Source organism: Lithobates pipiens, unplaced genomic scaffold, assembly GCF_037356315.1.
Source record: "Lithobates pipiens isolate NorthernLeopardFrog02 unplaced genomic scaffold, aLitPip1_a1.2 Scaffold_22, whole genome shotgun sequence".
Classification (NCBI taxonomy): Eukaryota; Metazoa; Chordata; class Amphibia; order Anura; family Ranidae; genus Lithobates; species Lithobates pipiens.
In genome coordinates this window covers 113,474,990-113,497,021 of record NW_027507784.1, presented here as the reverse complement: position 1 = coordinate 113,497,021, position 22,032 = coordinate 113,474,990, and the positions used below count along the sequence as shown (strand labels likewise).

Below are 22,032 nucleotides of genomic sequence, written 5' to 3'. Positions count from 1 at the left end.
TCCTAAAGATTATAAACTGGATAGGTGTAAGTATAGATATGACATGTCATAAATTCAGCTGCTCGAATAAGACATACATATAAATTCGTATAGCATACTTCAATAAAAAGTAGTGATTCTTTCCGTGTTCGTATAACTGTGAAAACGCTAATAAACAATATACAGTATACAAAATATATAAAACATAAAATATATTTAAGGTGCAACGTGTGGCGATTAATTTAAAATCGCATAAAGTGCTGGTGCTCTAATGTAATAGAGGTAGATATCCTTCCCAAATATATAAAAATATAGTAATAGACAAGACTAATGCAAATATCAAATGCCCATTTAAAAGTGCAAAGTGCAGTGATTATCCTCAAAATCGCACAGAGTGCCAGTGCTTCAATATAACAATTGTGAAGAAATTGCGATGGAGGATAGTGGTGCTGGTGGTGGGGAATGTATCCTTTGTGATCCCGTATGGTCTGGTAATGGGTGTCCCCTTACCTTACCGCTGTAAGGTAAGAGCGTATATAATTATCTTTGGGATCCTTGGTGGTATTTCCCTTTAAAATCCCGTTGTAGTGTTCACAGATCCTGGCGTATTTTGTTCTGCCTGTTATGCTGTGTGGTCCCTTTAAGAGATTTCTCTGAAGTATTTCAGCAATAGGGTCCCTCAGTGAAATGGCATGTATATAGTGTCAAAGAGATATAGAGGAAGGATGCCCCATAGTGTAGTATATTTGATCAGTAGGTTTTATTAAAAAGCAAAAAGACAAATACTCACAAACACAGAGTAAAAGGAGCGTTGTATAAACGAGCAACGAGCTCGATATGCGTCACTTCCGGTAGCTAGTGTCCCGACGCGTGTTCGTCACGGGTCACGAATAGCTTTTCTGCGTGTTCATCACGGGTCAGGTGACTTCATCAGGGGATCCCCTGATGAAGTCACGTGACCCATGACGAACACGCAGAAAAGTGCAAAGAACACGCAGAAAAGTCTGTGGTTATTTCCACGGGTCAACAATGCCAGTGTTCGGCTGGCTGACATTCAAAAGCAATGCAACCTACTCACCAACTGCCTCATTTGTGACATGCCCACCAGGTGGAACTCAACGTTGGCAATGCTGCAGCGGCTGCACACACAGCAGAGGGCCATCAATGAGTACCTGTGTGAGTATAGCACCAAGACAGGGTCAGGGGAGCTTGGCTTCTTTTTGCCTCGTCAGTGGCTACTGATCAAGGATGCATGCACTGTCCTGTCACCATTTGAGGAGCCCACAAGGATGGTGAGCAGCGACAATGCATGCATCAGTGACACTGTTCCACTAGTCTTCCTGCTGGAGCATACGCTTTGTGGAATCATGGACAGGGCACTTAAGGCAGAAGCAAGAGGAGGACTTCCTTTCCTCTTAAGGCACTCTTTATCCAGATAGCATTTCTGTAAACGCACAGGAAGAAGAGGAGGAGGAAGAGGAGGATTGTGTCAGCTTGAATGTAGAGGATAACACTCAGCAGCAGCCTTCAAGGGATGGTTTTCATTCCCCAGAAACCCAAGGAGTTGTACATGGCTGGGAGGAGGTAGTTACGTATAATGTAATCCTTAGTGACCTAGAGGACTCAGAATCTAATGCCTCTGCAAATTTACACTACATGGCCTCTCTGATTATGCAAAGCCTGCGAAAGGACCCTAGGGTTCAACCATCACCACTGTCTGCATTACATGGGGCAGGAATATCTATAGGGGCAAGAGCAGACTTGGAGACCTTTCCAAGAGAGCATCCACTGGATTACTGGGTCTTGAGGATGGACCACTGGCCAGAACTTGCTCAATATGCAATTGAGCTACTGGCCTGTCCTGCATCCAGCGTGCTTTCTGAATGCACATTCAGTGGTGCTGGAGGGTTTGTAACAGATCAAAGAGTGCGCCTGTCCACAAACTCTGTTGATAGGCTCACATTCATAAAAATGAATCAGTCTTGCATCAGCAGCTATCAAGCACCTGATGCTGATGTAACTGATTGCATTTGCTATGGATGTGGGTTCCCTTGAAGACTGCCTATGCTGACTATCCTATTCCTCCTCAATCTTGATGATGCTAGCTTTCAACAATATTTTTGGTTCAGGGTACCACCACCCAAGGCCCATTTTTTCTGTCCCTTATTACAGGGGCATGTAATTACAATTTTTTATATAATATTTCACAGCAGGGCCTGTTCCTGTGACCAACAAGAGTATCTGTGAGGGCTTACAGTGCGGTGGCACCACCACCACTGTCCAAGGCCCAGTTATAATTTCTGATTATTGTTTCAGTTTAAGCATTGTTAAAATCACTGCTCCCACAAAAAGGTCTGTTTTTAAAACTATTTTTGCATTGATACATGTCCCCTGGGGCAAGACATGGGTCCCCAAACACTTTTTATGGCAAGAACTTGCATATAAACCTTTAAAATGAGCACTTCATGTCCAATAGACTTTAAGAGCGTTCATGTATTCGAGCAAATATGTTCTGCTGAAAACTGGGGGAGGTGTTCGGCTCATCCCTACTGGCCAGTAACACACCTCCTGTATTAAAGTGCCTCCACTCTGGATGAAGGAACACATGAGGCACCTTTGGACAGCAGCATTGATAATTTTGTGAAGGGGAGTGTTAGATGGACTAGCAGATTTAGATACACTAACAAATTGAAGCCAAACTCCAGATAACACATTATAATCAGTTACAGCACAGCTTTGTTTCTTTTGAGATAAAGGTTTTACACATAAAAAAAATACAGATCATTGTATGCACCCCTGTCAGTGGTAAATGGTTTGTCGCATACCTGTAAACCAGCCTTTCTCCACCTTTTCAACACAGGGAACCTTTGAAATGACACGTGTTGTCATTGGGAAGAATTTCCCCCTTACAGACAGCTAAACAGATCAGTGGTGTCAGTGGGAACTTATCTGAGAGGTAGAAATTGCTCATTGCTCAAGGAGCCCTGAGCAACCTCCGGAGGAACCTCAGGGTTCCAGGAAACAATGGTTGAGATACCCTGGTCTAGTTGCTACATCTGCAGGTTCCCCAGACGATGTCAGTGGTTTCACGAAATGTACATCGGGAGGAGTTAATGTGCTGACGTCACCACATACTAGTGTTCGAGTGTTCGAGCGTCCATGTTTTAGCCGGCTTGCTATTTTTGCTGTTACTTATTTCAACACTGTAAAAGTTGTTCATACGGAATTATGCTATGTTGAGGCTTTCTCTTTTGGGTTCCATATAAATATCATATTTGAGTTCCCGGATTAAGAGGGCACTTCGGAGTATTAGGAATCATTCCCCCTGTGACGTTTTAAGCCTGGCTCCAGGATACAGGTCCGGCTTGCTGATATTTGGTGCAGTTTGGGATAAAGGCCCTGACTGGGATATAGGTCACAAGCTGGCTGAGCTTGCTATTTGGGTAAGCTTGTATTTCACATGGTGGTCACAGTTTTGGTTGCGGTGGTGGTTTTGTCACAGAACCAATGATAATCAAATTATTATTTTTGAACACTGTTTTATGAACTTGGACTGTGTCACGATGGAAGGATTCTGTTTTTACTTTTCAATTAATATTTCTATTTTCACGTTTTTGTCACATAATTATTCATGATTTTTCTTTTTTAATTGTATAACACTCATTTATAATTTCATATTATTGGGTTTGATTAATTGTTCTGGTGATCTTTATTGCTATTTACAGGTCAATTTTTAGCAAAGTATATATTTTTGTATATATATTTTTCGTATATTAAATTTTTTTTATTTTTTATTTTTATTTCCAGAGCTGCTACATTTTTCTTCTATTTACATCTGCAGGAGAGCTTGTTCTTTTAAAAAGAGCAGACTTACTGGCCAGATCATCAGATGAAAATAAAGACAAGAAAGCCTAAAAGAGGAAACTAATGCAGACATCACATCTAAAAGTTGGTAAGCTGCAATATAATCAGGCTAGGTTCACACCTCTGCGGTAATCTTATGTTTTCTTGCACCCACAACCACCCGCAGCCATATTGCGCTGCTCTTAGGAGACACACACTGCCATTCATTCCGAATGGTAACCCCACGCATCTCAGCATGCAGTGCATTTGCGGATGCAGAAACCTCATGGTCTTTTTGAAAAGGTGCATGCACTTCTTTTTTTTCAGAACACAGGCACAGCAGACCATTTATTTGAACAGGCTGCCATGCCTGTGCAAAGGCGGCCAGCATAAGAACGAAACGCAAATCGAAACGCAATCTAAACGCAAATTGCGTTTCTAATGCATTTTAAATGCAAATTTCAAATTGTTGGCACTATATAAATCCTGTATAATAATAATAATAATTAAAAATAGTGTCCCGAGCTACGTCATTCTGTGATGGAAGGCGTAGAGCAGATCAACTTGCTGATGTTATTGCGCTCTTTGGAAGTGTGGGTTGCTTGTGTTATGCTGTCCGACGAGAGTGTTATTAAGGCATTTTTACTACTGCATTGATGTAAGCGCAATCTTACCTTTTACTAAAATTTACCCTTAGGATACGACACTATGTGGAGCATTTTTGTATTTCTGGGGATGATCTTTGGCTCTAAGACCCCTTTTACACCAGGGCGTTTTACAGGCGCTATAGCGTTAGAAATAGCTCCTGCAATCCGCCCTAAAAAAGCTGCACCATTGTCTGTAGTGTGAAAGCCCCGAGGGCTTTCACACTACAGCGGCGCGCTGGCAGGACGTCAGGGAAAAGTCCTCCCAGCAGCTTCTTTGGAGCGGTGAAGGAGCGGTGTGTTTACCGCTCCTCCACCACTGCTCCCCATTGAAATCAATGGGGCAGCGCTGTAATACCGCTGGCAAAACGTCGCTATTGCGGCATATTGCCGGCGGCTTTAACCCTTTCTCGGCTGCTAGCGGGGGGTAAAAGCGCCCCGCTAGCGGCCGAAATGTGCCGCAAATCCAGCGGTAAAACGCCGCTAAAAATAGCTGCGTTTTACCGCCCACGCTATGGGCGGTGTGGTGTGAAAGGGCTCTAAGGGGATCCTATAGGAGCGGCATTGAAAGGCCCTGTGTTTAGCCACAAGTGTTTTTGACCTTCCATCATAGAAGGTCCCATTGAGCTGGTAAGCGGCCATTTTTACCATACACAACTGGTAGTGCTCCAGTCAAGATCTCACACTTGGAGATAGATGGTGACTACAATTTTAGATAGGAGAAAACTGGTAGAGCGCATCGCTCTTAGGATAACCCGTGAGATCCTCAGCTGCTGTATGATACTGGATGACTGGCTGGTCCACAACCAAGTCCCCAGTGAGAGGAGAAGAGAGATGGCAGGATCATACAAATTTTTACATGCTGGATTTATATTTTTACATGCTGGATAATAATAAAAAAATATAAAATTAAAGTGAAGTCCTCTTCATATGTGACTGGGATATCCACACTCTCTCTTCTCTTACATTTTTAGATATCCCAGTCACATACGAAGGGGACTTCACTTTGATTTTATATATTTTTTTTATTTATTTTTTTACATTGCCTTTATGGTTCATATTTTTCAAAACAGCACAGTATTAATCACAGGCTCCCCCTCGAAAATAAGGGGATTATGCATTCGGTTTTCTCTGTATACTGTGGTTATTTATTTTTTTCTCTATTTCTTGCAAAAATATTAAAAAGGAGAAAAGAGAAAACTTATGTAGCACTGACCCTCGAAGAAACTGCTGTTTTTTTTGGTATTACCGTTACCTCCTTGTTTGTCTCTCCATCTAGGGATTCCTGTGGTAGATGGCCCAAAGAATGTGGAAACTGACACTGAATCTTCTTTTGGGTTATTTGTTTGGAACTGAACAGAGTCTTTCAGTAAATGGTAGAGGGTTAGGAGTAAGTTCAGGTACTTTAGGTTGCAAAAAATAAAGGAAGTCCTTATAGTAAATCCAGAGAATAAAGACCGTTTCACAGCTGGATTTTACAACCCCCGGATAGACCTCTCTCACTAGGCCTAGCAGCCGGTAGGGTGCTTGACAAAGTCTCTGCCACAGACTTGTGATGTACACTTGAGCGTTACTGAGGGACATAGATAAATTTAAAGAGCTATCATATGGTACCAGGTTCTCTCAGCCGATCCGGTGATACTGTATGAGTGTAGATCCAAGTTGTGTCCTTCAACTAAGCTTCCAGGCTCCTTCAGAGAAGCCAGCCTTGCGCACGGCATTCTCCTGAAGAGTCCTCCCCTGGGGTTCTTCAGTTGCTGAGCCTCTCCCTTCAGATGAGATGGCACCGGACCACCCTTGGATCAATAGGCCCTGAAATCCACTCGGGCCTGTCCCTGCAGTTGCGTTGCCTCGGGCCAGCCGGCCCTGAGACTCGGAATGCATGGTTCCATGGGCTGGGTCAGGAGGACCACCAGAACCGAACAAACAGAAAATCAAAGATGGACCCCCGCACCTCGTGGTGTCGGTACCTTAAATACCACCCCCCCCCCCAGAATGCACAGAAGGAGAACACTCCCACTGGGCTGGTTCTGAGAGAACAGTGGCATTAAATACACCCAGCTAAACTGCATTCCTACTCTTGCTGGCGGTGACAGCGACACCTGCGGCCAAGGAGAACCCAGCTGGACTGGTACCGAAACCAGAAATTTAGAGAATAGTCCTGAAACTCAGCTGTGGTTTCAGGCAAATTAACTTTAAAAAAAAAAATATAGCGCCTGCTCGTCAGGAGCCAGCGCTACACTTAAAAAAAAAAAAAAAAGAGAAGAAGGGGGGAGAAAGAAAAGAGGCTGGAGTACGAAGATAAATAAGGGCTGCAGGCCATTCTCCATTGCCTTTGGACTGCGCACATCAGCAGTGCGACCTCCAGAAGTCCCAAAAGGACAGTTCAGCCCAATGTGCCAGTAAAACAACTTCTTGAGGAATTTGTCCCAGAGGCCCCTCTCTGTGGTCACCAGGTCCTCATTTCAATTTCTGAGACCTTTTTCAGACAAACGGAGATCAACGGTGCTTGCGACTGCTTCCAATGGAGCGGTATACAGCCTTACGCCGTGGTTAGTAAAATTGGTACAATAGAATGTCTATAGGTCCTCGTCCAGTTCTGGTGATGATGCAGAAGAAAGAACGCTGGGTCCCACGGTATAACCTGATCAGTGAATTTCTGAGTGATGCAACGAACCTCTGACCAAAAGGCATGTAGTGAGCAGCAGGACCAAAAGATGTGAAGAAGAGAACCAGTCTCCCCCCGCACTGCCAACACACATTGGGACATTGGGGAAACATCTTGTTGATCCAAACAGGTGTTAAGTACCAGTGCGTTAGTAGTTTGAACCCTGATTTTTGGTACCAGGAACTGATAGAGGTTTTATAAGTGAACAAGAGAATTCTCTCTACCTGTTTGTCTGTGAAGCTCAGCCCTAGATCTCATTTCCATTTTGAGATGTAAGGTAATCAATAGGAAGGGGGTGGCAAAACAAGGATGTGATAGGTCTGGGAGACCGCGTGTTGCATTGGAGAGTTGTCTGTGCACAGATGTTCAAATGGAGTCAAGCGGTGGTAATGTAAAAGGTTTCAGCAGAAGAGAAAGGAACTAAGAAACTGTGTCAGCTGGAATTTTTACTAGTAGGACAACTTGGCAAACACCGGATCATCCGAGATTTGTTGTCTGGTGACCCAGCAGCTGTTCGAGATGAAATGACGAGCTTGATGAAGTCCATTCGATTTCACAGTTTGAAATCTCAGATTGTATAAGCCCGGCGCAAAGGTGGGGTTACCCACTATAGGAGTGAAAGGTGAGGGGTCCAGGGAAAGGGAGGAAGTTTGAAATACCTAAGCCCTTGTGCACACGGTCGGAGATTCTGACGGAATGTGTCCGATCGGACCATTTTGTCGGATATTCCGACTGTGTGTGGTCTCCATCGGACTGTTTCAGTCGGAGTATCCGACGGGCCAAGTTTTCCAACTTGTTGGTAACATTTTCAGACAAAATGATCCGATCGGACATACTCCGATCATGTGTAGAGTATTCCGATCGGACAAAGTGCCACACATGCTCAGATCAAATTCCTACATCAAAGCTATTGGCTACTAGCCTGATGGTAGTCCCTTTGTAACGAAATAACGTCATCACGTTCTGAACAATCTGTTTTTCCGACAACTTCGTCCGACCGTGTGTATGCAACAGTTTCGGACAAAATCCGACGGACAAAATCCGACGGATTTGGTTGTCGGAATGTCCTACTGTGTGTACAAGGGCTTAGAGGGAACTCGCCAATTTTCCCAACAGTGGGATGAGCTTATACGGAATAATTATTCTTACTGGACCTTATATTTTCTCATAGAATTTTTCCACTGGACTCAGAGGCAGTCAGTCCTTAATGGGGTGCAAATGCGCTACCCCCCCAAAATTCACAAAGTTAGTTTGCCAAATAAGAAAGCTAATCATAGAATGATTTATTTTTAAATAAATGATAATATGGCTAACATTTTTTAACATCTTAAAGTTAAAAAAATATTAGTCATATTATCATTTATTTAAAAATAAATCACTCTATGTGTGTTCACTGTGTGGGGTGTCGGACTAATTGATGTCTATTAAGTCCTTCTATTTTTGACCAGCATGTGATTAAAGCCTGAGATTCTAATTGGCTTGTCTTAGGTTGTCCAAGAAGCGCAGAGCACTGTGCCCCGCACCCTCCCACTGATTTTAGCAAATCAAATTTCGCCATTGCGTCACTTACGGTTTCTGGCTTCTCGTCTCAGCCAATCAAGAGGCTGAAGATCTTGAACCTGGAAAGAAGACCGGGTTAACATGGAAGCTGCCAGGTATTAGGGGAGCTGGGGCCATCTTTAATATTGAATGGACCCTGGGGGCAAACATTTTCTTGGGCCCTCCTAAATTCACTAAAAAACTATTTGCGGGCAGTGCAGGCTCATAGGGACAGCTGCTTTGGACCCCACAACAATGACTGGGCCTGGGGCAGCTGCCCCTTTTGCCCTGAGGAGAGCCATGACAGCCATTGCTGGAGGGATCCATTTTGTAGGTAAGTCTCTGGTGAGTGGGGACCTGGAGGGGTATGTTTGCAACCCCCCTGAAAAATTTTTTTTACCACCAGCCACCACTGACTGGATTTTTGCATACATTTTGTGCAGTTTTTGTATGTTATGTTTATATTGATTTCATGTATAGTGTCTCTTTACGAGTTGAATAATAATAATAAGAGGCGAGAAAATGCTTCCTTGTGATTGGTCAGTAAACTTTCCTGTGTACAGGACCTCCAGCTGGGCTCCAGCGATGCTGTGTATGTGTGTATGTGTGTGTGCGCTCAGGCTCCCTCACCTGGTGCCACTGCGCATGCGCGCCGCTCAACTCCAGCCCCAGCTCTCTCATTGCGATCCGGGGAGAGAGGGAAAGAGCCGGAGCCGAGGAGGATCGCGATCTGCCGGAGGAGTCTCCGCACTGACAACTGCTGCAGCCGCCGCTCACCTTCCCGACCAGCCAAAGGTAAGAGGAGCCTTCCCTGTCCCAGCCTGCAGCCTTGTCCCTCCCCGAGCAAGAGGACGCTCCATGGCACCGGGAGGGACACCAACTCCTGAGCTGTCCCTGCAGCAGATGGGGGATTTCATTGTCACATGTCACTGAGTGTCACCGAGAAAAGTACTCCATGGGATCTATCACTTAGAGGATCTCCCCCCTGGGGTGTGCTCACAGCTTAGTACATAGGGCTGTTCTATGGGCACAAGATACATGGGGCACCATCACACCTGCACTGGGTATTCTCCATCTGATGCCTCCCTCCTGTTTTCTGCATCATAAACTTTGTTGCATGTCTAAAGAAATATTTATAAATAGAAAAGTATTACAAAGTAACAATTACAAACAATCTAAGCCTGCATGCCTTCCCACTTGTGTGCCAGGCGATCATGCCCAAATCCTTCGTGCTGATATTCATTGTAAGGCCCCATTCGCATTAGCGCGCTGTGACGACATGCGCATTACCGCATCGCAAAGTACTGTGCATTATTTGCGATTGCGTGATGCAGTGCCATTCATTTAGGATTATCTCTCCTCTTATTATTCTTATTATACAGGATTTTTATAGTGAAAACAATTTGCCCTTTTTCCTTTAGGCTCCTTTCAGACCTATGCGCTTTTTGCCTTTCCAAAGTGAAAAAAGCGCGTGAAAAGCATTCCCCTGTAAATCCTATGTAACTGTTTGCAGTGCATTTGAAAAAGTCCTGCATGCTGCATCTTTGGTGCACTTGACAAAAATGCACCACCCCTTGATTTTTATAAGCAACAAAACCAAAAACGCATCAAAGAGCACCTGAGGTGCGTGTTTGTAACGTTTTTTTTTTGAATGGTAATAAGCCTTGTTCACACATGTGCAATTTCTGATCGCGTAGCACCGCACAGTTTTTCTTCATGGTGCCCCTTCCCATCAATGCAGAGAAACTGCACCTTGTGCAAAAGGTACATTTGCTACTTTGGTGCTGATGCAGCATGATTTTGGCCCCGTAGACTTCAATGGAAATGCATCAAAAATGCATATGCACATATGTCTTAGTAATTTTTTTTTAGTTATTATTATAATACAGGATTTATATAGTGCCAACAGTTTGTGCAGCACTTTACAATATAAAGGGAGTTACAATAAAATATAATACAAGAGCATTAAGAAGGTTGTGTATAAAATCTAATTTCATTCTCCTACAAAAAAAAAACGCATAAAGCATTAAATACGCTTCAAAAACCCGTGATGTTGCACTTCAAAAATCGCACTGAAAATCAGATCATGCTGCAGCTGCGGTAGGGTGAACCTGGGCTTAGCCATAGTGGCACCCCAAAAGCAGCAAGCAAGTTTTGTGCTCTGATATTATGCAGTTTAACACTTAAAAAGATACTTGAGCTTTTTTGTTGCTTGTAGGGCAAATGAATGCGTGAAGTGCGGCAATGCACAAAAAAAGCACCTATATGCGACATCTGACATTGCTGCCTAATGTGATTGGAGGGTTACAGCATTAAAAATTTGAATTATTCCGCATTTTAAGAACAGCCCACCCAATTATCATCCTAATATATGCCTTATATTGACCCCGGCATCCACTCCCGTATAAAATACCAACAGATCGTCGCTTCCCGGACCGCTAAACTGATAATCCACAGGGATCCCCTGTGTTATTTTCTGCCTTGACGTCAGAGCTTGGAATCCTACAGCTCTCAGAAAAAAGTACAAGCCCTAGCCTTGGCTTGGCATGCTGCGACTTGTAGTTCCACTACAGCTACATCAGCGCAGCTTACTCTGTGTTTCCTATAACAGACGCACACTCTCCCCTGTATAACAAACAGAAAAGATCTGTTTTGTGCCTCTTAAATATTAATTCCTATCTAAGTTGAATCAATATGCGTAAAGCATGACTCCGCTATGGTTGGTAAGGATGGATGGACGGTTGGATTGCATGTTGGGGAAGGGATCTATTTTTATGTCAAGCCTCATATTTATTGGATGAGGGAGTTGCAGGAGTGTCTCAGGTAATTAGGTGTACGGTGTGACATATCTCTTGACCAAGGTGTGTGCAGAATCATTTAATTTTAATAGCCCTGGGATGCTGCCCTGTAGAAGAAGAGGAAGGGCATTGAGTTCTCCATCGGAATGTAGTGTGTTAAGCGCACTTTGATGAAGCCTGCTGTGCTGTGTAACCTTTCAAATATTGAGACTGATGTTACACATTTAGCAACTAAGTCTGAAATTAGATTGCTGGAGCTGTGTGTGATCTAGATTCAAAGTGAGACATTTGCCGTGTGCTTCGGGCTGCTGGGGTTTGAACTGTACAAACGTTCTGGCAATCGCTGCGCCTTAATTCTGCGCTATTTGAAGTTTCAGTCTCTTTAGGTGATGATTAGGAGTTTGTGTGCATGGGGTGGTGCGATGGCAGCAACACTTTTATATCATCATCAACAGCAGGGCCAAGAACAAGCACTCAAGTCAAGGGCATTGGGAAGAAATCAAGGGGAAATTGTTAAATAGGAATATCAGATTCTGGAGGAGACTTCAGATGATGAAAAATAAAGATTTGTCTAAATCAAGTAGAATGTTTTTTTTTTTTTTGCAGGTATATTACGTGAACAAGAAGTAGCCTTAAATAGAAAATAATAAAAATTTTAAAATTTAAAATAAAATATCTTCATATATGAAATCTTTCACCAGAACGGGGTAATTATTCATTCTTATCCAATATAACATGTTAGGGCTGATTGACATTCATGTGTTGCAGCAGCAGTGCAATTAATTTTAAATAGAATTCCAACACCCTAAGGCAACACATACTAGGCGTTATGTATCAGTATTAGGCATCTGGCTGTATACAGTAGGTACGTTACCTAACTCATAAATAAATGTTGTACACAATTTATGTTGGGTGTTTCTGTAGCCTAAAGCAGCGAAGCGCAACCTTTTTAAAGAGGGGCTCTGATTGTCAATGTTTCTTTTTTTTGAAGTCCAAGTAATATAGTTACATGGTTACATAGTTGGGGAGGTTGAAAAAAGACACAAGTCCATCAAGTCCAACCTATGTGTGTACTTTTATGTCAGTATTACATTGTATATCCCTGTATGTTATGGTCGTTCAGGTGGCTATCTAATAGTTTTTTGAATTATCTATGCTCCCTGCTGAAACCCCTGTCTGCGGAAGAGAATTCCACATCCTCTCTTACAGTAAAGAAGACTCTATGCAGTTTAGCAGTGGCGGCTGGTGCTCAAAATATTTGGGGGGAGCAACCAAACTGAAAAATTCTGAAAAAAACCCCATTAAACGCAGCCACTGTGCACATCATTTGCCGCCCCTGTATCATCAAACGCAGCCACTGTACCATCAAACGCAGCCACTGTACCATCAAACGCAGCCATTTTGCCATGAAATGCAGCCACTGTGCCCATCAATTGCCACCACTGTATCATTAAACACAGCCACTGTGCCATCAAACACACCCGCTGTGCCCTTTAATTGCCGCCACTGTGCCATCAAACGCAGCCACTGTGCCCATAAAACGGAGCCATTGTGCCATATCAAATGCTGCCATTGTGCCATCAAATGCTGCCACTGTGCCCCATCAAATACAGCTACTGTGCCCATCTTATGCAGCCACTGTGCCCATCTTATGCAGCCACTGTGCCCCATCAAATGCAGCCTCACTGTGCCCATCAAATGCAGCCACACTGTGCCCATCAAATGCAGCATTACTGTGCCCATCAAATTCAGCCTCACTGTGCCCCTTCAAATGCAGCCTCACTGTGCCCCATCAAATGCAGCCTCACTGAGTCTCATACTTACTTACCGTACAGGCAGCACCGCTCGGGCCGTGCTTTCCATGGAGCTGCCGACATCACCTCTGGTTTCCCTCTTGAAAAGGGAAACTGGAAGTAACCTCTTAACTTGAACAACAAAGCTCCCGCCCATAGTAATACTACGGCGGAATCTGTTTGGCGCTTTGGAATGTGCCACAAAGCAGGTCAAAAGCCTGCAAATGAAGCGCTTGGTCTGCTATCTCGTGATTGCATTGACGTGGTGCTTCCCTTAGAGCACTGTGTCCAGCACCCGAACACAGTGCACTTAAGGACATTTTTGTCTATTTTTTTTAATTTTGTTTTTGTGACTGCTGGGTGGGGCGTTGCCCGCGCAACCCAATGGACGTACCGCCACTGCAGTTTAGTGTCCCCAATGAAACTGCATAGAAGAAATAGCATGCCAGACAGTAATTCTGAGATGCATTAGTTGTCCCAACCCCTAAGGTTAGCAGCCTGATCTAGCAGAGAAGTCCTTTCAGACTAATCAGAGGCAACCTTTAACAATTTTGTATATATTGCTTAAAAGGACCAGTTCACCCAATACTGATTTTTATGGTTTAAGTTAATGCTGATGAATTAAAGTTGATCTTCCCTGCATCTGAGCACCACAAACCAAAAACACTGTAATATTCAAAGCAAATTCTCCCATCCATCCATGTCTCAATGCTTTATTATGTTTTGAAATCACTTTTAAAAACCACCCCCTATCATTTCTGGCTGCGGCCATCTTGAGTAAGGGAAAATGATTCATGTAGCTATTCCATCTGCTTTGCTCAAGCTTGCATGCAAGAGAATGTGCTTAGCTGAGAAAACCCCTCTCCTCCCCTCCTGAATACTCCTGTGATGTATGACATAATTTGCCTAGGCAAGAAACCAGGAAGTAACTGAAGAAATGTAAAAAAAAAATGAATGCTAGCAGCATGAGGATTAAAAATAATCAATGTTGATTGGGACAGTGAAGTTCCACTTTAAATCACTCCCTAGCTCCTCTTGAGGTCTCAGTTGAATAAATCGCTGTACTTTTTTGACAGGTCTCATACTACTTTCTGCATTTATTTTGCAGTAGAGAGCATGTAAAGAATTAGCTGGTAATAAACTGCTCCTCTGTAATCCCTAAGCCCTTGTACACGCGGTTGGATATTCTGATGGACAATGTCTGATAGGACCGCGTTGTCGGATAATCCGACCGTGTGTGGGCTCCATCGGACTGTTTCCATCGGAATATCCGACAGACCAAGTTTTCCAGCTGGGCTATAAAATTTTCCGACAACATGATCCGATCGGACTTAGTCCGATTGTGTGTAGAGAATTCCGATCGGACAAAGTGCCACGCATCCTCAGATCAAATTCCTAGACCAAAGCTATTGGCTACTAGCCTAAACGTAGTCCCATCGTAACGAAATTACGTCATCACGTTCTGATTTTCCGACAACTTTGTCCGACTGTGTGTATGCAACAGTTTCGGACAAAATCCGACGGATTTGGTTGTCGGAATGTCTGACCGTGTGTACAAGGGCTTAGAGGTGTACATAAAACAGTAGAGGATTTAGCTCTCTATGATCCACCCATATGCCTGGTACACACTGGGCTGAACGAAAAAAAACGAGGAGCTCAGGAGGAGGTCTCTGTACTAATGATGCGATTTTAGTACAGCGATCTCCCCACTGAGCTATTGTGTTCTGAAAGGGAGACTGCCCCCTGCCAGAACCCACCAGTCAGTGGCGTTCGCAACGCTGAACGGATGCCAATTGGCAGATGTTTTTCTGGCATGCCCGTTCCATAAAGACAAGGATGAGCGAGTTTGGGGTGGAGGAACTTGACTGTGCTGACCTCAACCCAATAGAACACATTTGGAGCGGAGACTGCAAGCCAGGCCTTCTTGTCCACATCAGTGCCTGACCTCACAAATGGAAGAATGGTCAAACATTCCCATAGGCACACTCCTAAACCTTGTGGACAGCCTTCCCAGAAGATTTGAAGCTCTTATAACTGCAAAGGGTGGGCCAACTCAATATACTGAACCCTACGGATTAAGAATGGGATGCCATTAAAGTTCATGTGCGTGTAAAGGCAGGTGTCCCAGTACTTTTGGTAATATAGTGTATTACTTTTTGGGGGGGGTTTAGATACCCTTTAAGACGGGTGACAATTATCCTCTGGTTGGATGCTATACGCTTTTGAATGTTATTGTTTTTTTTTGTTTTTTTATCATGCTGTTAATAAATAAAACAATTCTAAGGATACATTATTATAGTAATATTCTTGGTTTTAATGTATACAGTTTATTTTAGGCTGTTTCACTGTGTCAGGATTTTTGCTAATATTTGTCTTTAGTTGTAATACCATGTCGTTTCTTTCATTTCCATAGTGTTTGTTATGCCTGAGAAATGTTCCCATGTCTGTCCTTACTTATTTTATAGTTTAAACCGATCTGCAGACTAACTGGAACAGAAAGCCCTTGCCTAAGGCCTGCTATGATTTTTGAGATCATTTGAAGAAGATTTAATAAGAATTCTTTATTAGAAGGATCAGAAGTGAAAGGATGCTATAAAATATTTTGCAGTTGGTTTATGTGATTTGCAGATTTTCACAGCAGCAGATAACTTTTAGATGGTCATTTCTCTGTACTCTAAGCGATGGTTTGTAGGAATACCAATGTTCCAAAAATATTGCCTACATAGAATATATTTTAAACAAGTTTCAACCAATAGACTCCACTGTGATTGTTCATTATACACTGTACCTAGCACATACAGTGTTGTGATTGTCAGCCAGCCTTATGATTAATCGCTTCTTGTGAAAAGTGCCAAGGCTCTTTATATCACGCCGCTCTTTGTAACCATTTGATTCAAAAAAAAAAAAATCTCGGTCACCTGGAAGTCCATGTGCCATCATATCATCTTGGATTGTTGAAATCTAGTTTAGCAGACTGGGGCCTAGCACTAGGCCAGGCTGGTAGTGAGTTGCTTTTCCAAGAAAAAGTTGTTTTTTTCTTAAAGAGGAACTGCAGTCTGCTCAAATAATTTGTAATAAAAACATCTTTGCCATTCTGAAGCTTCCCTACAACCACTTTGCATATTATTTTATATATACTGTGATTCTGTACTTACCAAATATACTGCAGAAATCTCCCTCCATTGAGTCTGGCTGCAACCATTTTAACTGTGGGCAGCTGAAGCTGCTGCCTGTTCACTTCCTGGATTTACACAGACACACACAGAGGCACACCTCCAGCACTGCAGCCCATCAGCTCTCATTGGCCCTCATATGACTCATCCCCTCTGCCTTCCTGAGAAACTCTCACGAGAGTGAAAGAGAGAGCTGTGCATGATGTCATAAGCCAGGGGGTCAGCAACCCACTGCTACTAAATCTCCTGCCCGTCAGTGCCTGTGATTAATTTGCGGGCACCCAACCCGCGAACAAATGATTGGATGTTTTATACTGTTATCTGCAAAAGTGTCTGTTATATGATAAAACTGTTGCTATATACCTCATTAAGAGCGCCACTCGGTGCTCAGATTACTCACCGCCTCTCTCCTCCCCCCTCCTCCTCTCCTGACTGTCGTCATTCTCGGCCCCGAGTGGCGCTCTTAATGAGGCATATAGCTGCAGTTTTATCATATAACAGACACTATTGAAGATAATAGTATGAAACACTCTGACTAATAGGAGGAATATTCAGGGCCATCTTTAGTATTGTTTGGACCCCGTCCATAGCCACCACTGTACCCCCCCAAGACCAAAGGCCGCCACTGTAACCCCACAGCCACCACTGTACCCCAGTCCACAACCATGCACCACTGTACCCCCCAGTACACAGCCACCTCTGTACCCCCCAGTCCACAGCCACCACTGTACCCCCCAGACTAAAGGCCACCACTGTACCCCCCCAGTCTACAGCCACCACTGTACCCCCTCAGTCCGCAGACACCACTGTACCCCCCAGTCCACAGCCACCCCAGTACACAGCCACCTCTGTACTCCCCCTGTCCACAGCCACTACTGTACCCCCCCCAGTTTGCAGCCACCACTGTAACCTCCTAGTCCACAGCCACCTCTGTATCCCCCTTGTCCACAGCCACCACTGTACCCACTGTCCACAGCCACCTCTGTATCCCCCCCATCCACAGCCACCAATGTACCCTCCCTGTCCACAGCCACCACTGTACCCCTCTGTATCCCCTCCTGTCCACAGCCATCACTGTACCCCCCTGTCCACAGCCACCACTGTACCCCCTTGTCCACAGCCACCTATGTATCCCCCCCTATCCACAGCCATCACTGTACCCTCCCTGTCCACAGCCACCACTGTACCCCTCTGTATCCCCCCTGTCCACAGCCAGCACTGTACCCTCCTGTCCACAGCCATCACTGCACCCCCCTGTCCACAGCCACCACTGTACCCCCCTGTCCACAGCCACCACTGTACCCCCTTGTCCACAGCCACCTCTGTATCACCCCCCGTCCACAGCCACCTCTGTACCCCACCCAACCTCATTTATTAGCAGGTGAATGCGGCCCTCCATGTATTCATATACATTTAATCCGGCCCTTAAGTGGTAGGTTCTCTAGCTATGCTCATTTAATGATTAGATATGTCTTGACACTGCCCCCCCCCCCACCCACTGCATAGCCTTTCACTGGGAAGCTCAGTGTGCTGCTTTGTCTCCTCCCCAGCTCTTAAAACTGAATGGGTGGTTTTACAAGGTAAGGGTTTACCTACGCTTTAAAATCAATATCATTATATGTAAATAAACATACTACTGGTTTATTTAAAAAAAAACACATATAATGCAAAAAAGGTTTCAGACTCTGGACCAGGGATAAAAACCTGACAGAAGTTCTATTCCTTCACAACTCTATCCAAAAACAAAACAAAAGAAAGATTGTATGTGAAGTCAAACCTTTATTTACTAATTTTTAAAGGTGGATGGGGTGAGATATAATATGGCTTCATAAAATGATGTTATTTTATTTAAAAAAAAACAGGACTGAGTACAAAGTTTTGTACAGCGCAGTATCCCAGAGCAACCAATCACAAATCGTCTCTGATCTGACCACAGTGAAATTACATCTGATTGATTTTATCACACCTGGATCCACTTTAGCTACATATTGGCGAATGGCGATCTCACCATTACAGGGAGATGATAAATATATATTGTTGTGCACAGGTTCATAGGAATAAAAATATTTTATTTCATATTCTATTTTTATTATTTCTTTTTCTTATTTATATTTCCTAAGCATGAAACACACATTCAGCAGTCCCATTTTGTGCAAACAATATACAGTGTTCATACCCCTTGAGATTTTCCAAGTTTTTTCATGTTATTTTGTCATGTTACAACCAAAAATGGAAATGTATTTTATTGGGATTTTATGTGATAGACCAACACAAAGTGGCACATAATTGTGAAGTGGAAGGAAAATGATAAATGTTTTACATTTCTTTTTACAAATAAATATGTGAAAAATGCGGCGTGCATTTCTATTCAGCCCACTTTACTCTGATACCTCTAACTAAAATCTAGTGGAACCAATTGCCCAGTCCACCTGTGTGTAATTTAATCTCAGTATAAATCCAGCTGTACTGTGAAGCCCTCAGAGGTTTGTTAGAGAACATTTGTGAAAAAACAACTTCATGAAGGCCAAGGAACACAGCAGACAGGTCAGGGATAAAGTTATGGAGAAGTTTAAAGCAGGGTTAGGTTATAAAAAAATATCCCAAGCTTTGAACATCTCATGGAGTACTGTTCAATTCATCATCTGAAAATGGAAAGAGTATGGCACAACTGCAAAATGACCAAGACATGACCGTCCACCTAAACTGACAGGCCAGACAAGGAGAGCATTAATCAGAGAAGCAGCCAAGAGGCCCATGTTAACTCTGGAGAAGCTACAGAGATCCACAGTTCAGGTGGGAGAATCTGTCCACAGGACAACTATTAGTCGTGCACTCCCCGTATCTGTCCTTTATGGAAGAGTGGCAAGAAGAAAGCTATTGTTGAAATAAAGCCACAAGAAGGAGTGTTTTCAGTTTGTAAGAAGCCATGTGGGAGACACAACAAACATGTGGAAGAAGGAGCTCTGGTCAGATATGACCAAAAATGAACTTTTTGGCTTAAAAGCAAAACTCTATGTGTGGCCGAAAACTAACACTGCACATCACCCTGAACACATCACCCCCACCGTGAAACATGGTGGTGGCAGCATCATGTTGTGGGGATGCTTTTCTTCAGCAGGGACAGGGAAGCTGGTCAGAGTTGATGGGAAGATGGATGGAGCCAAATAGAGGGAAATCTCAGAAGAAAACCCGTTAGAGTCTGCAAAAGTCTTGAGACTGGGGTGGAGGTTCACCTTCCAGCAGGACAATGACCCTAAAACATACAACCAGAGCTACAATGGAATGGCTTAGATGAAAGCATATTCATGTGTTAGAATGACCCAAAGTCCAGACCTAAGTCCAATTGAGAATCTGTGGCAAGCCTTGAAAATTGCTGTTCACAGATGCTCTCCATCCAATCTGACAAAGCTTGAGCTTTTTTTCAAAAAATGTCACTCTCTAGATGTGCAAAGCTGGTAGAAACATACTTAAAAAGACTTGCAGCTGTAATTGCAGTGGAAGGTGGTTCTACAAAGTATTGACTCAGGGGGGCTGAATACAAATGCACTTTTCACATATTTTTTTCTAAAAAAATGTTGAAAACCATTTATCATTTTCCTTTCACTTCACAATTATGTGCCACTTTGTGTTGGTCTATCACATAAAATCCCAAATACATTTACTTTTTGGTGGTAACATGACAAAATGTAGAAAATTTGAAGGGGTATGAATACCTTTTCAAGGCACTGTATAAGTTGCAGTCTCCCAGCTTTCCAGCATATGCACTTATGGTTCCTGCTCTGAATGTGATGTTGAGTAAATAAACTTTGTAATACTATCCAGAAAGGGTGTCCTGAGCTTCGGTGTGATCCCCTGTTTAGATACCACCAGTGCTATCCAAGGAGTCCAATGTATACTGATTCTGCCTTCTCCCAGGCATGTTCCTACTGTATTCCGATCCTCCAGCCCATAGATCAAAAGTGGAAGTAAAGGCTACGTATAAGTATACTTAAAACCAATGCTCCCCCTCCTCCTACTTATGCTATATAATGCTGATAAAAAGATCTGTGTAAAATAACTTTTTTTCAATCCCCTCCAGTCTGGCCACATGGCGCAGAAGCTTCGGATTCCCATGTCATGGACACCGACAATGAGACTGGATTCCAGGAGCCATGACACCACCCATCGGCTTCCATTGCTCATCCTTTGTGAGTGATCCCTCTTCTCCCCAGCAGCCGCACCATGACACAGTGGAGCCAGAGCTTCTGTATCATATGGCAGTCCGGATTGAACTAACGTACTTACACAGATTGTTTACCAACTCTATACAGCATAGGTGAGAGCAAGAGGGAACAGGGGGTTTTAAGCATTTTTATATGTAGCCTTTACTTCCACTTGAAAGTGGTTCTAAAGGCTCAGTGTTTTTTACTTTCATGCATGAAGGTAAAAAAACCTCTGTGCAGCAGCTCCCCCAATACTTACCTGAACCTGATCTTCCTCCAGCTCTGGTAAGCCTGATCTCTCCAGGGACTTTCCCTCCTCATTTGCTGAGACAGCATTGGGAGCTATTGTCTGCCACTGCTGTCAATCACAGCCAGTGAGCCATTGAGGAGAGAGAGGGACGGGGCCGATCCGTGGCTCTGTGTGTGGATGGACATGCAGAGCAGCGGCTCGGAAGCGAACCTGCTCAGGTGCCCCCAAATCACTCGAAGACATGGACACCCAGGTAAGTATGATTTTAAAAAAAAAAAAACAAAAAAAAAACATACTTGTCTTTTAATAGTAAACACCTAAGAACCTGGCTGTTTCACATCCTTATAAAGTATGATGCTAGCAGAAATCACATCTCTATGTATACAATACACAATAATAAAAGCCTTATAAACGTGTTTAATCACCTTGAGTTATGGCACTTACTCATTTCAAGAGCTTATCATACTGTGTACAAGTCTTTAGAATGAAATGCTTTTTTGTAAACTTGTTTTATCATTAAACATTATTGATGTGTGCATGAAAAACAATGACCATTGCTGGATAAAGCCCAAGTGAAATAATTGAACAATAAAGATAGCTCTGATTCCTGCGTCAGTTGATCTTTTCAAAGTCACAATGTTGGCAGCAGTGAAGTGCGGTTTGTTTACTGTATGTGGTTTGGTCAATCATTGTATAGTAGATTCAAGACAAAAGCGGGTATTTATAGAAAAACGCTTATGGCCCTTACACACAATCTGAAAATCGGACAGGTCGTAAGTAGAAATTGAATAGGTTAAAAAAAGTCACAAAAATTCTCATACAACAGAAAAAAATAAATCAGAAGTGATGTCGTGTTGTAGTGTGTTTGTATTGTATTTTCTTTTTTTAAATCAAATCCTTTTTATTATTTTATATGAAAACAACATTGACACGATACAGACAAAACCACAAAAATAGAAATCACACCAAATCAAACCCCCCCCCCCAAAAAAAAACAGACCACCCCCCATCATCCCACCACCCCCCACTCACTCAGAGTATATATGACACATAAAGAAAAAAAAAAGAAAAAAAAAAGAATAACAATATCCAGTATTACAAAGTACACAGTACCCATTGGTTGACATGATACCTAATGCCACG

General features: G+C 43.2%; 1 protein-coding gene across 2 annotated transcripts in view; it reads left to right on the top strand.

Annotated features, from left to right (window-relative positions):
- Nucleotides 1-9,328: 9,328 nt before the first annotated feature.
- Nucleotides 9,329-22,032, top strand: part of ZNF385B (zinc finger protein 385B) — a 743,747-nt gene continuing 731,043 nt past the window's right edge. For both annotated transcript variants that reach the window (XM_077448111.1, XM_077448110.1), the window contains exon 1: nucleotides 9,329-9,468. The gene's annotated coding sequence lies outside the window, so the exon portion shown is untranslated. The remainder of the gene's footprint in view (nucleotides 9,469-22,032) is intronic.